Consider the following 12,500-nt stretch of genomic DNA (forward strand, 5'->3'; position numbering starts at 1 on the left):
AGAAAGGTGACTTCTTGCATAAGGGGTTTTCTTTCCTGCTTTGGGAATTTTTCTCTATCTGAAGAATGATATGCCACAAACAGCTTTGCTCCTATAACCAAACACAAATGAACTGAATAACTCAAATGAACTGAATCCAGAAAAAAATCAATATAAATTTTTTACTCCTGTCCCTCTATACATAAAAACCACAAAGATGGTCAAGAGCAAGACTCTCAGGTCAGACTGGTCTTATTCCATCTAGACTGTAAACTCTGGAAGGGCAGGGGCTATGTTTTATTCATTATTATATACCCAACACCAAGAATAATGCCTAACACAAATCAAATGTTTAATAAGTGAAATATCAGCTCTACCACGTGACTTGAGTCCCTGAACCTCCATTTCCTTATCCGTAGAATGAAGATAATCACACCATCGTCACAGAACTTTCTACAGTATAGTATGTGCAATAAGCTTAGCATGAAGGCTGGCCACAGCAGTCATTCAATCCATGCTGCCTCCTATTGCTTTTTCACAGCAATCTGTCTTTGTAACATTTCTTGATACACATTAAATGAGTTCTTTAAAAAGTGAATGGTTTGTCACATAAATCAGACTACCAGAGCTTTATAAGAATAAAGTAATTGCAGTTCAAATTAAAGGCCAAGTTAAATAATTCAGGAGAATAGTTTTAATGAGGAAGGCAGTGTTGTACAGGAGAGATCTAAGACCAAAGGGGCAAAAATGACATTTCTATGTCTGATCTCATAGAGGCCCTAAGTAAGCACTTCAGGGAGTAAAATAATATTGTCATCATTTTTCACTTCCTGCTACTGCCATGGCCCCTAAAGCATCCACCAGACCCTGTTTCCATCTTTATGACTTTAGAAACTTTAATGGAAATCAGGAGTATTAAAGAGAAATCTATGAATGGAAGAATCTCACTGCCTTAATTCATACCACAGAATGTCTTATTATTCAGTTTTGCAAATTAGCAAGTGAACAAACTAATTTAAGGAAATAAGGACAATGCCACATAAAACACACTCCTCTTATTTATCTTGACAAGGCATGGTTCCATTTTAATGATTTATGTTAATGTTTTATTGTACAGTGGTTATGCCCTAAAGTGCATTTTATAAGACTAATGAAGTCTTAGTAATCCCAGACGTCTTCTCCACTATTCTCTTATTATGGCTTTACTAAAGAACTCTTGTGGGGGAGACCACCAACCATCATATGAGTAAGGAAGTTTATGAATTAGTGAAATGAAAATCAGTCAAGCTCTACAGTAGAGAGGGGTCCATAGGCATTTCCAGTGGGATTCTGTTTTTTCACACAAAAATGTCTATTGGTCTTCATTACAATGAGAGATGAGCAAACTCTGTTGTATTTAGGGTTCATCAAACATCAAACCAATGTTTTTTCAAATGTTTTGGGTTTGCCAAAATCCAAAACACGTTTTGCCCTCAGCATTTTTCCCTTCATTTTCAAACCCCTGTGTATTTTAAGGGAAATTTAATCCTTATGTTTCTGACTCATTTACACTTAACACGTGAACATGTTGTTTCGTAAGACTTATTTGAAGTCTATGAAGTCTTGTAAGTCTTCTAAAACCCTTTTTCTGTAGTGGCAGGAAGCTGTGTGTTGCAAAGACATGTGAACTTGAATCCCCAAATGAATTGAATTGGTTTGAAATTCAAGATTTGTTAAGACACAATGTTAAATTGAGTTAAACTTGGTAAAACCCATCTTCTCTCCCATAATTACTATCCTATTGTTTGGTACATGGCTCTTAACAATGAAATCACTGAGGCCACAAAATAGTCATTGTTGACATTCCTATGATATATACTAAAAGCCGGATTTCCATTGAGGAGGAAGGAACTGAGGTCATTTACTGCCTGTGGCCAGTGAAGTACAGTTTAAGTTCTAGACTTCCCAACTTCTAGTTACACCCTCTATGTAAGCCATTGTCTCCTGGCTGTTCAAGCTAAAAGGCCCCTCAGCCATCCTCATCCTTATTCTCTTCAACTTCCTCCGGCCTCACGAAGGTCTATATGGTGTGTGGGGAAGCCCATGCACATTCTATCAGACTTGGCTTCGAATCCCAGAGCTACCACTTCTTGGGAAGCATGCAGGGATGACGGGGGAAGGCTGTCTGGACAGAGACAAAAAAATGATACCAAAACAGTGATCAATGCATAGAATTGTAATCCTGATATTGTGGCAGTACTAGGGGTCAGAGAATGCCAAGATTTCAATTAGTTCCCTAGTCTTATGTCTAGCCCTCTCATGTACCTTCTGTTTCTTTGTTAGAGTTTTTTTACTTTTTATTATTTACTTTTTTTATACTAGATGTTTCCTGCATGGTTTATCTCCTCAGTTGTTGTCCACAGGACTCTGAGAAGCTGTAGAAATATGCAGGTGCAGACTCAAGGCCCGGCTTTCTCTCCAATGTTGTGGAAAGGGTCTGTACATCACAGACAGAGCCCTATGCTCCCCTATGCCACCTGGACAGAGCCTCAGGGAGAGTGACCTCCTGGGGGTATTCACATTGAATGTATCTTTTATTTCTCAATAGTTATTTTCACTACAATGGGACTCCAGATGGTTCTAGAGGGTTGGTATAAATAGGGCTCTGAGAGCCATCTCCAGATTCTTCTTGGAATAGATATAAATCATGAGCTTCCTGACAATTCTCGAGGCCAGAAATGATTTGGAGTGATTAATGGTAAAGCACAAGAATTTTAGAGTTAATCATATCTAGGCCGATATCTTGCCTCTGCCACTTTTAGTTGCTTGAATCTTAGAAAGTTAACTATATCTCTGAGCTCTCTTTTTTAACTGTGAATGAATTAAGAAATATTCTTATCTCATCAAATGATTGCACAAATTAAAGGTGATCAAACATGGTAAGTGCTTAGTGAGCATATATTACAAGCACAATGAATGGTAGTTGTAATTGTTGCTATTACATTGCTGATGCATTTTCAAACCAGCTCTTATAGGATTGTTGGTATCTGGAGTCTTTCTTTTCACTATTTACAACTTTTTTCCCCATCCCAATATTTGGATAGGACTGACTATCCAAGAGTAGTATTTTGCTCTATTTATTTTTTGTTACTATTGGGTCCCTTCAAGGTATCAATTAGATAAAGGTGCCTCCCTCCTGTCAGCCCACATGATCCATCCTGAGCAAAGACACTGAGATCATTTTTAACCTAGCCTTGAAGCAGTGGTCTTCACTATCATCTCTTCTTAGGCACAACAAGTTGAATTCAAATATATTTGCCTTTTCTTTGAGTTTGTCCTCAACTTTTCTCTGTCTCAATAGATTCCCCCTCTCTATTCATTCCTCTGAAAGCAGACACATTTATTAATGACCTTCCTCATGCCTTCATACCTTTCTACATCATTTTCTTCTGCCATTTGTAGAGTGCTTTCTCACATCTTATCTCCTTCAACAGGTATCCTTGCTTCAACTCACATCTTGTTCTCAAAACCAACCACTCTGTCTTCCTCGACAGATTAACAAATGGCTCTATCACTTTCCCAGACACTCAAGCCAAAACTCTGGAGTTGCTTTTGTTTCTCCCTTTCCATGATCCCCTGCACCTGATCACTCCATTGGTTTCACCTCAACAATAAATGTGTTTATCCATGCCCTTCTCTCATGTTCACCACTAACATTCCAGGCTAATCCACTCTTTCCTGAGCTCTTCATGACTAGAACACTTTTTAGTCTGATCTTACTTCTACTTTTCCTCTCCTACAATCCATTCCCCATGCAGTAGATAGAACCATCTTCTTAAAACGAATATCTAAGCATGTCCTCTTTCTGCTTGAAGCCTCATTGTGGCCTTCCAATGTTTTTAGGATCCTACAAACCCACATAATCCTGCGTATCTTGTTTTACTCTCCCTCTGGCTCACCATGCACCGCACATACTAACCTTTCAAGTCTTCAGAGGTGTTGATCTCCTTTCCACATGGCGGTCTTCTCTCTGCCGATAGCAAGGCTCTCCCATTCTCCCTTAATCAGGTTGATTCCTATTCTTTCTTCTCATCAAAGCTGAAATATCACTTCTCTGAGAAACCTTTCTTTCCTAATCCTCCTTATACACCTTCCTCACGGCGCCCAAACTTCTTTGTGACACTAACCGCAAGCATCACTGACTAATTTGGGGATGACTTTTGTTTACTAGCTCTCGGTCGTGTTGGCTGTGTCGTAAGCCTACACTCCAGGAGGGGCTGTGTCTCTTGTTCACTGCAGAATCCCCACTGCTGGCAGGAATGCCTCAGCCTGGTTTGTTCTTAATAAAGATGTCTTAAATGAATTAACCCCACCTAATTCTGTGCACTCTTGCCCCATATCCCTTCCCATGTGAGTTTCAGTTTGCACAGCTGAAATTTGTTCTAGTCTAAAAGTCTTTTCATGGTTGTAGTCAAGGTACTTGATCTGGTTCAGGATTAGAGAGTAAGCTTGTATATGAAAAAATGCCACATTTTCTAATTCTTTTGTTCTCTATATGTATTTGCTATTCCTGAGACCATGAAATCATATTTAGTAGTGTTTAATGGCTGGCTGATAAGTGTGAGTCACACTCTTCCTGGGCAACTGTTTACTTATCTTCAGGATTCATCTTTTCTACAATACCCAAAGGGGTTTTTTTGTTTGTTTGTTTTTTTACAGAAACAGAGAGAAAGTCAAAGAGAGGGATAGATAGGGACAGACAGACAGGAACAAAGAGAGACGAGAAGCATCAATCATCGGTTTTTCCTTGTGACACCTTAGTTGTTCTTTGATTGCTTTCTCATATGTGCCTTGACCGTGGGCCTTTAGCAGACCGACTGACCCCTTGCTCGAGCCAGCGACCTTGGGTCCAAGCTGGTGAGCTTTGCTCAAACCAGATGAACCCATGCTCAAGCTGGCAACCTCAGAGTCTCGAACCTGGGTCCTCAGCATCCCGGTCCGATGCTCTATCTACTGCGCCACCACCTGGTCAGGCAATATCCAGTTTTTAATATAACTATGGTTATATATTATTGATAGATTCTTCTATTATATATAAAGTTATATATGAATATATGGTTGATAGATTCTTTAATAAATGAATGACAATATAAAATCAATGCTGTTACAGTTTAGTATCTGTTTTAAGTTTTTAATAAATTAGCCTAATGTTAAGTAACTTTATGCCTTTGATTAATTGTATTAATTTCAAGGTATAACCCAAAGCTCTAGAAAACAAAAGCATTTAAAATACATTCTTTAAATTCATCAGCTGATTGGAAGAGTAGTGCCCACATTAGGGAGGGTAATCTGCTTTACTCTATCTCATGATAATCCCATCCAGAAACCCTCTCACAGACACATCCTGAATAACGTTTGACCAAATATCTAGCACTCCATGACCTAGTCAAGTTGACACATAAAATTCACCATCATACCTTGGTTTTCCTACATTCTTCTGTTTTTGTTTCTAAGAAATTTTTTAAAGGTTAAAGTTTTTCCTCAATCTTTAGACTGGATTAAATTGTTTTACTCTTCATTCCCATAATCCTCTGTCTTTTATTTATTTATTTGAGAGACAGATAGAGACAGAAAGGGAGGCGGGTAGAAGGAGAGAGAAGCATCAACTCGTTGTTTCACTTAGTTGTTCTATTTAGTTGTGTACATTGATTGCTTCTCCTATGAGCACTAACCGGGATCAAACACGTGACCTCAGTGCATCAGGGCAATGCTTTATTCACTGACCCACCTGACTAGGGCCCTTTCTTATTTTTAACATTCATCATCATTATAATTAATCACGTTTAATATCATTATTTCCCCTAGCTCAGGGGTCCCCAAACTACAGCCCGAGGGCCGCATGTAGCCCCCTGAGGCCATTTATCCAGCCCACCGCTGCACTTCCGGAAGGGGCACCTCTTTCATTGGTGGTCAATGAGAGGAGCATAGTTTTTGAAATACTGGTCAGTTTGTTGATTTAAATTTACTTGTTCTTTACTTTAAATATTGTATTTGTTCCCGTTTTGTTTTTTTACTTTAAAATAAGATATGTGCAGTGTGCATAAGGATTGTTCATAGTTTTGTTTTGTTTTTTGTATTTTTCCAAACTGGAAACGGGGAGGCAGTCAGACAGACTCCCACATGTGCCCAACTGGGATCCACCAGGCATGCCCACCAGGGGGCGATGCTCTGCCCATCCGGGACATTGCTCTGTTGTGACTAGAGCCACTCTAGCGCCTGAGGCAGAGGCCATGGAGCCGTCCCCAGCGCCCAGGCCATCTTTGCTCCAATGGAGCCTCGGCTGCGGGAGGGGAAGAGAGAGACAGAGAGGAAGGAGAGGGGGAGGGGTGGAGAAGCAGCTGGGCGCTTCTCCTGTGTGCCCTGGCCGGGAATTGAACCCGGGACTTCCACACGCCAGGCTGACGCTCTACCACTGAACCAACATAGTCCGGCCCTCCAACGGTCTGAGGGACAAGTGAACTGGCCCCCCTGTATAAAAAGTTTGGGGACCCCTTCCTTGTAGTCAGTTCCATGGCTATGGAAGCCATATCACACTTGTTTTCTACTATAATTCTGGGTCGCAGCACTGTGCCTGACCCAGAGGAGGCACATGATAGACATTTGTTGAACTGAATTATGTTCAAGTTCCTTAGTTTTATGACCTTTAAGCAACTGTTTTCTAGGTCTGCATCCATGCTGCACTGTATCCCAAGTATAAATGATGACAGTCTTCTTCCCATATGTTTTCTACTGAGCAAGGGTACCACGACTAAAATTTTTCTCAAGCTTTGGGTTCAGCAGAAATCTGTACTAAGTCAAACAATCAAAATTCTGGTTCTGTGGCTCTTTCCTCCAACCCAACTGTTGGTTTCAGCAGCATAGAAGCCAGCCTGCCACTGTCTTCTCACACACCCTCCCAGAGGGAACCCTGCCCCCTAAGGAGCAGCACAATTGGGTGATTGTGATTGCAATTAATTGGTAGTTTGGTTTTGCATCTCCAGATAAACTGCAGTATCAAATGCAATGGAAGGAAAACAGAAACAAAGGAAATCCTGATGTAATGCTCAGATAAAATATAACTAGAGGTTCTCCCTTCTAAAAACAATTGTAGTAATAAGTGTTCCAAGTTTAAATTTGAAATATAAAATTCCTCTGCAGTCTTAAATCTATTTAACCATAGCTCCTCTTTCATTTTTACTAAAAGGTAAAATCCTGCCAATAGCCTAGGATTTAAAATGAAAAACTGTGATAGCAATTACCACTAAAATGCTGCCCTAACCTTTAAAGTGTCACATGTCCCAATATAGCTATTTATCATTTTCCTTTCTTTCAGCATTATAGTAGAGAAGGAGTGAGGTCAGCCTAACACTCAGAGATCTACTTTCTTTTTTTTTTTAGTATTTTTTATTTATTGATTTTTAGAGAGAGAGAAGGGGGAGGAGCAGGAAGCATCAACTCCCATATGTGCCTTGACCAGGCAAGCCCAGGGTTTCGAACCGGTGACCTCAGTATTCCAGGTCGACGCTTTATCCCACTGCGCCACCACAGGTCAGGCCCAGAGATCTACTTTCGATTCTCAGCTCTGGATCATAACAGCCATGCAACTTTGGCCATCAACTCACTGATGTGTAACATAAAGATGATAATGTCTTCCCTCTCTCTCACCATGAAGTCATATAAATTAAATGAGATATCATATTAAACATACTTTATTGCCCTGGCCGGTTGGCTCAGTGGTAGAGCATCGGCCTGGTGTGCAGAAGTCCCGGGTTCGATTCCCGGCCAGAGCACACAGGAGAAGCGCCCATCTGCTTCTCCACCCCTCCTCCTCTCCTTCCTCTCTGTCCCTCTCTTCCCGCAGCCGAGGCTCCACTGGAGCAAAGATGGTCCGGGCGCTGGGGATGGCTCCTTGGCCTCTGCCCCAGGCGCTAGAGTGGCTCTGGTCGCAACAGAGCTACGCCCTGGAGGGGCAGAGCATCGCCCCCTGGTGGGCAGAGCGTCACCCCCTGGTGGGCGTGCCAGGTGGATCCCAGTTGGGTGCATGCGGGAGTCTGTCTGACTGTCTCTCCCCATTTCCGGCTTCAGAAAAATACAGAAAAAAAAATTAAAAAAATTAAACATACTTTATCATTATGAAGTGCTAGGCATGCTAACCTAATACCAATGCCTTGTTATTTAAGTATAACTAATCTTTAAATAAAAGTTTTCTCAAAATAAAATAATTTTTCATTAAGAACTGATTTCTAAATTGTGTTTTTAAATATTTTTTTTGTAGTTTTCATGCTTAACTTTTCTACAGCACTTCTTTTAAGAGCTTCTACAGTAATTTAAGGGTAATAAAAAATAACTTGTTGAATAAACAAAGGATTGCTTCACATTTTCAGGTGGGTGGTTACTTTGGTGAAGCAACACTTTCAGTTAATTTCTTGGCCAATGCACATGTGGACAACAGTGAGTTTCAGGAAGAATTTTAAACTTCAGGGAAGCCAATAAATTGTGTTTAAGTTAATGACGCTCCAATATGAAGCACCTATCAAGATGTTAAAGAAAAGGCAATGCTGGTGCCATACTCAAACCTCTTGGTGAGGCTTCCATCTTAGAGAAGGAGCCCTTGGCGGTTCATTCCCACCAGGGCACCAGAGACAGCAGCCTGCTCCCACCATCTGGGTATAATAAATAAAGAATTTCAGTCATAAAAATTTCTACCCAATTTAAGATGCACAGTTTTGCTTTTCTCCTACTAGCTGCCCCTGGCGGTTCCAGTTAATACTTCCGTTCAAAATTAGAAAATAAAAATCTTAAAAGCCTTAAGCTAATGTTTAAAATAATTTGGGAAACAATACTAAGATTTAGTCTCTCGTACATCAAACTTCCTATGAGATATGATTATGAAAGCTCCCCCAGCCGTTCCTCTCACAGCAGATCCACTGGAATGAAGGTAGAAGGTAGAAAGCAGTCTCCCCAGGAAAACAAATGCTGAAACGATGTGATGTGCACTTTTAGATTTCTCCCCTGAGCAGGGTTTAACCAACAGCAAACAACAACGAACGCAACAAAGGGGATTGGATTCTGCTGAGTCGAAACAGAATGAGTCAAGGGTGAAATGTGATTTTTCTAAAAAACTGGTATTCCAAAGTTTGAATCTTTGTCAAGCGATGCTCCATGACTTATTTCCAGCTCCAGGGAAAACATTCTCTGGTTATGGCTATGGCATATATGACAGACTTGACAAAACACTGTTATGAAGCAAGAGTAGAAAGTTTGGAAGTGACATAAATACATGTCTCCATAATTAATTAAGAATTGCATTTGATTAACATAAGTTCTTCTGTAAAAGGAAAAGGAGAAAAGAAAACATGATGATGAAGAGATACCTCTTTGACTTTTTCTTAACAAAGTTTTTTTCTTTATACAGCTTTTATTAGGATACACAAAATTTCAGACTTTCTAAATTTAAAAACAATGAAAAAAATCACAAGTAAAAAAATTCTTAAATTGATTTTATAAGAATGGAAAACTTGCCTGACCAGGCGGTGGCACAGTGGATAGGACGTCGGACTGGGATGCCAAGGACCCAGGTTCGAGACCCCAAGGTCACCAGCTTGAGTGTGGGCTCATCTAGTTTGAGAAAAAGCTCACCAGCTTGGACCCAAGGTTGCTGGCTTGAGCAAGGGGTTACTCAGTCTGCTGAAGGCCCACGGTCAAGGCACATATGAGAAAGCAATCAATGAACAACTAAGGTGTCGCAATGCGCAACGAAAAACTAATGATTGATGCTTCTCATCTCTCTGTTCTTATCTTTCTGTCCCTGTCTATCCCTCTCTCTGACTCTCTCTGTCTCTGTAAAAAAAAAAAAAAAAAGAATGGAAAACTTATGTGCATTAAAAATAAATATAACTTTTTTTAAGGACTTTATTAATCTTTCAGAGAGAAGAGAGAGAGAGAGAGAAAGAGGAATAGAGAGCGAGAGAGAGAGAAGGGGGAGGAGCAGGAAGCATCAATTCCCATATGTGCCTTAACTAGGCAAGCCCAGGGTTTTGAACCAGCGACCTCAATGTTCCAGGTCGACACTTTATCCACTGTGCCACCACAGGTCAGGCCAATGTGCATTAAAAATAAATAGAAATAACTTGGCACAAATGTAACCAAAGTTACTATCACTGCTGTGTAGACTTGTGCAAATAGAAAGGAACAATAAAAATATGCCCCACCTCATTCTGCCACATTGAAAGGGATACTCTCAAATGAAGAAATTCAAAGCAAAGAAACACATTTAAAAAGTTTGACTTCACTTCAATAGTAAGCCAATAATTACAAATTGAAGAAAGATACTGTGCTTCATCTATTAAAATGACAAAGACCAAAAATAATATCAATTTGAGTGATTGATAGTACAATGAATAATCTTAAACACTGCTAGCAAGAGTACAAATTAGCTTAAATTTTTGAAGTAATTTTAATCACAAACATTAAGAGTTTTAAAAAATTACCCAGTGCATTCATTTCTAGGGTTCTAGCCTAAAAAAAAAATGTAAAAAGCCTCACAAAAACTTACACAGAAAAGTACTCTTATTGTAGTTTTACTATAATAGTGGGAAGTTGTAAATCTAAATTATAACATAAATGACCAAGAGATTTTACATGATAGAATATGTCATCACTAAAAGCAATGTTTTTAAAGAGTAATTGATGACAATGGAAAATGCTATCCCGTGGAGTGAAATAAAAAAGTAAGACACAAAATGGCTGACCAGCGTTGACACAGTGGATAAAGCATTGATCCGGAATGCTGAAGTCACTTGTTTGAAACCCTGAAGTCCCTGGTTCTGAGTGCAGGCTTGTCAGTGTGGGGTCACTGGCTTGAGCTGAGGATCATCCACATGTTACCAAAGCTCACCAGCTTGTGCCCAAAGGTCACTGGCTTGAGCAAGGGAACACTGGCTCAGGTCCACATATGGAAAGCAATTAACTTACAACTAAAGTGAAAGCAACTACAAGTTGGTTCTTTTCATTCTCTCTCATCCCTCTCTCAGACGCAATCAATGTACAACTAGAGTGAAAGCAACTATGACTTGATACTTCTTACCCTTTTCTCCCTCTCTCTCACTCATTCTGTCTTGTTCTTTCTCTCTCTCTCAAAAAAAAAGTAGGATACAAGACTACATATACACCAAAATCACATTTTGATTGAAATATATGCATAGAAGAAAACAGAAAGGAAATGTAAGAATATATCAACAGGGATAAAGGAGAAGTGGGGTTTTTTTATGTGTATATTTTCTAAATGGTTTACAATAAACATTATTTTATACTTTTTTAATATTCTGATTATAGAATAAAAGACCCATTATTGATACATTCTTATAGCTAGGTCAGTGGGATATAAACTTGGCTTCAGAAGGAGTCAGTAAGTATAAATACAATAAAGCAATATTTCTTATAGTTTTGAAACTCAGAACTCAAATTCAACCTGATCCACTAAACATTCCATGGAAACTCCCTTGAGTATTTTAACTCAAAGAGATCTCCCTTTTAATATTCACACTTTGTTGGCATGCATCATTTTATTTAAGTACTAACAATCATTGATCTCTTGTCCTAAGAATTGCATGTGTGTTAATTATTATTATTCTCATTTTATAGAATGGGAAAATGAGGCATAGAGTAGTTAAGTAACATGCCCAGAATCACATAACTTGTAAGTGGTAGAGTGAGGATTCAAATCCAGTTAGCATGTCTTAAATATCATCTCTCCTTACTGTTTCAGCTGTTCTACCTGCTGCATCTGCTTTTTATGTGTGGATAGCCTTCCCAGTGAGAGTGTAGTTGCTTTTGGGACAAGCATAGGACTTTGAATTTCTTCAACTTGTCTTCAACAAACTCCAAGATGGTGCTAAAACTAAGGATGCCAACCCTAAAATAGACTTAATTGTATTTTTTAAAAAGCAAACAAGTTGAATCTAAAAACTCCAGGAATAGTACTTTAGAGATAAATGTTAGTGATTTTCAAGACTTGTTTCCTAAACAGATATCTCTAAAAAAGCAACCTATAGCTGCTCTACACAGCCACATGTTCCCATTTTAATTCCCCTGATCCAGAAACATAGAGACTAATAAAAGAATTTTTAATTTACTTATTTATTTTTTTTCTGAAGCTGGAAACGGGGAGAGACAGTCAGACAGACTCCCGCATGCGCCCGACCGGGATCTACCCGGCACATCCACCAGGGGCGAAGCTCTGCCCACCAGGGGGCGATGCTCTGCCCCTCCGGGGCCTCACTCTGTTGCAACCAGAGCCACTCTAGCGCCTGGGGCAGAGGCCAAGGAGCCATCCCCAGCGCCCGGGCCATCTTTGCTCCAATGGAGCCTCGACTGCGGGAGGGGAAGAGAGAGACAGAGAGGAAGGAGGGGGGGGGGTGGAGAAGCAAATGGGCGCTTCTCCTATGTGCCCTGGCCAGGAATCAAACCCGGGTCCCCCACATGCCAGGCCGACGCTCTACCGC

General features: G+C 40.0%; 1 non-coding gene across 1 annotated transcript; it reads right to left on the bottom strand.

Moving 5' to 3' along the window:
- Nucleotides 1–2,338: 2,338 nt before the first annotated feature.
- On the bottom strand, nt 2,339–2,543 carry LOC136337039 (small nucleolar RNA SNORA73 family). The gene has a single exon (XR_010731755.1). It is a non-coding gene; the product is annotated as a small nucleolar RNA SNORA73 family (small nucleolar RNA).
- Nucleotides 2,544–12,500: the final 9,957 nt, after the last annotated feature.

Source organism: Saccopteryx bilineata, chromosome 4 (assembly GCF_036850765.1).
Source record: "Saccopteryx bilineata isolate mSacBil1 chromosome 4, mSacBil1_pri_phased_curated, whole genome shotgun sequence".
Taxonomy (NCBI): Eukaryota; Metazoa; Chordata; class Mammalia; order Chiroptera; family Emballonuridae; genus Saccopteryx; species Saccopteryx bilineata.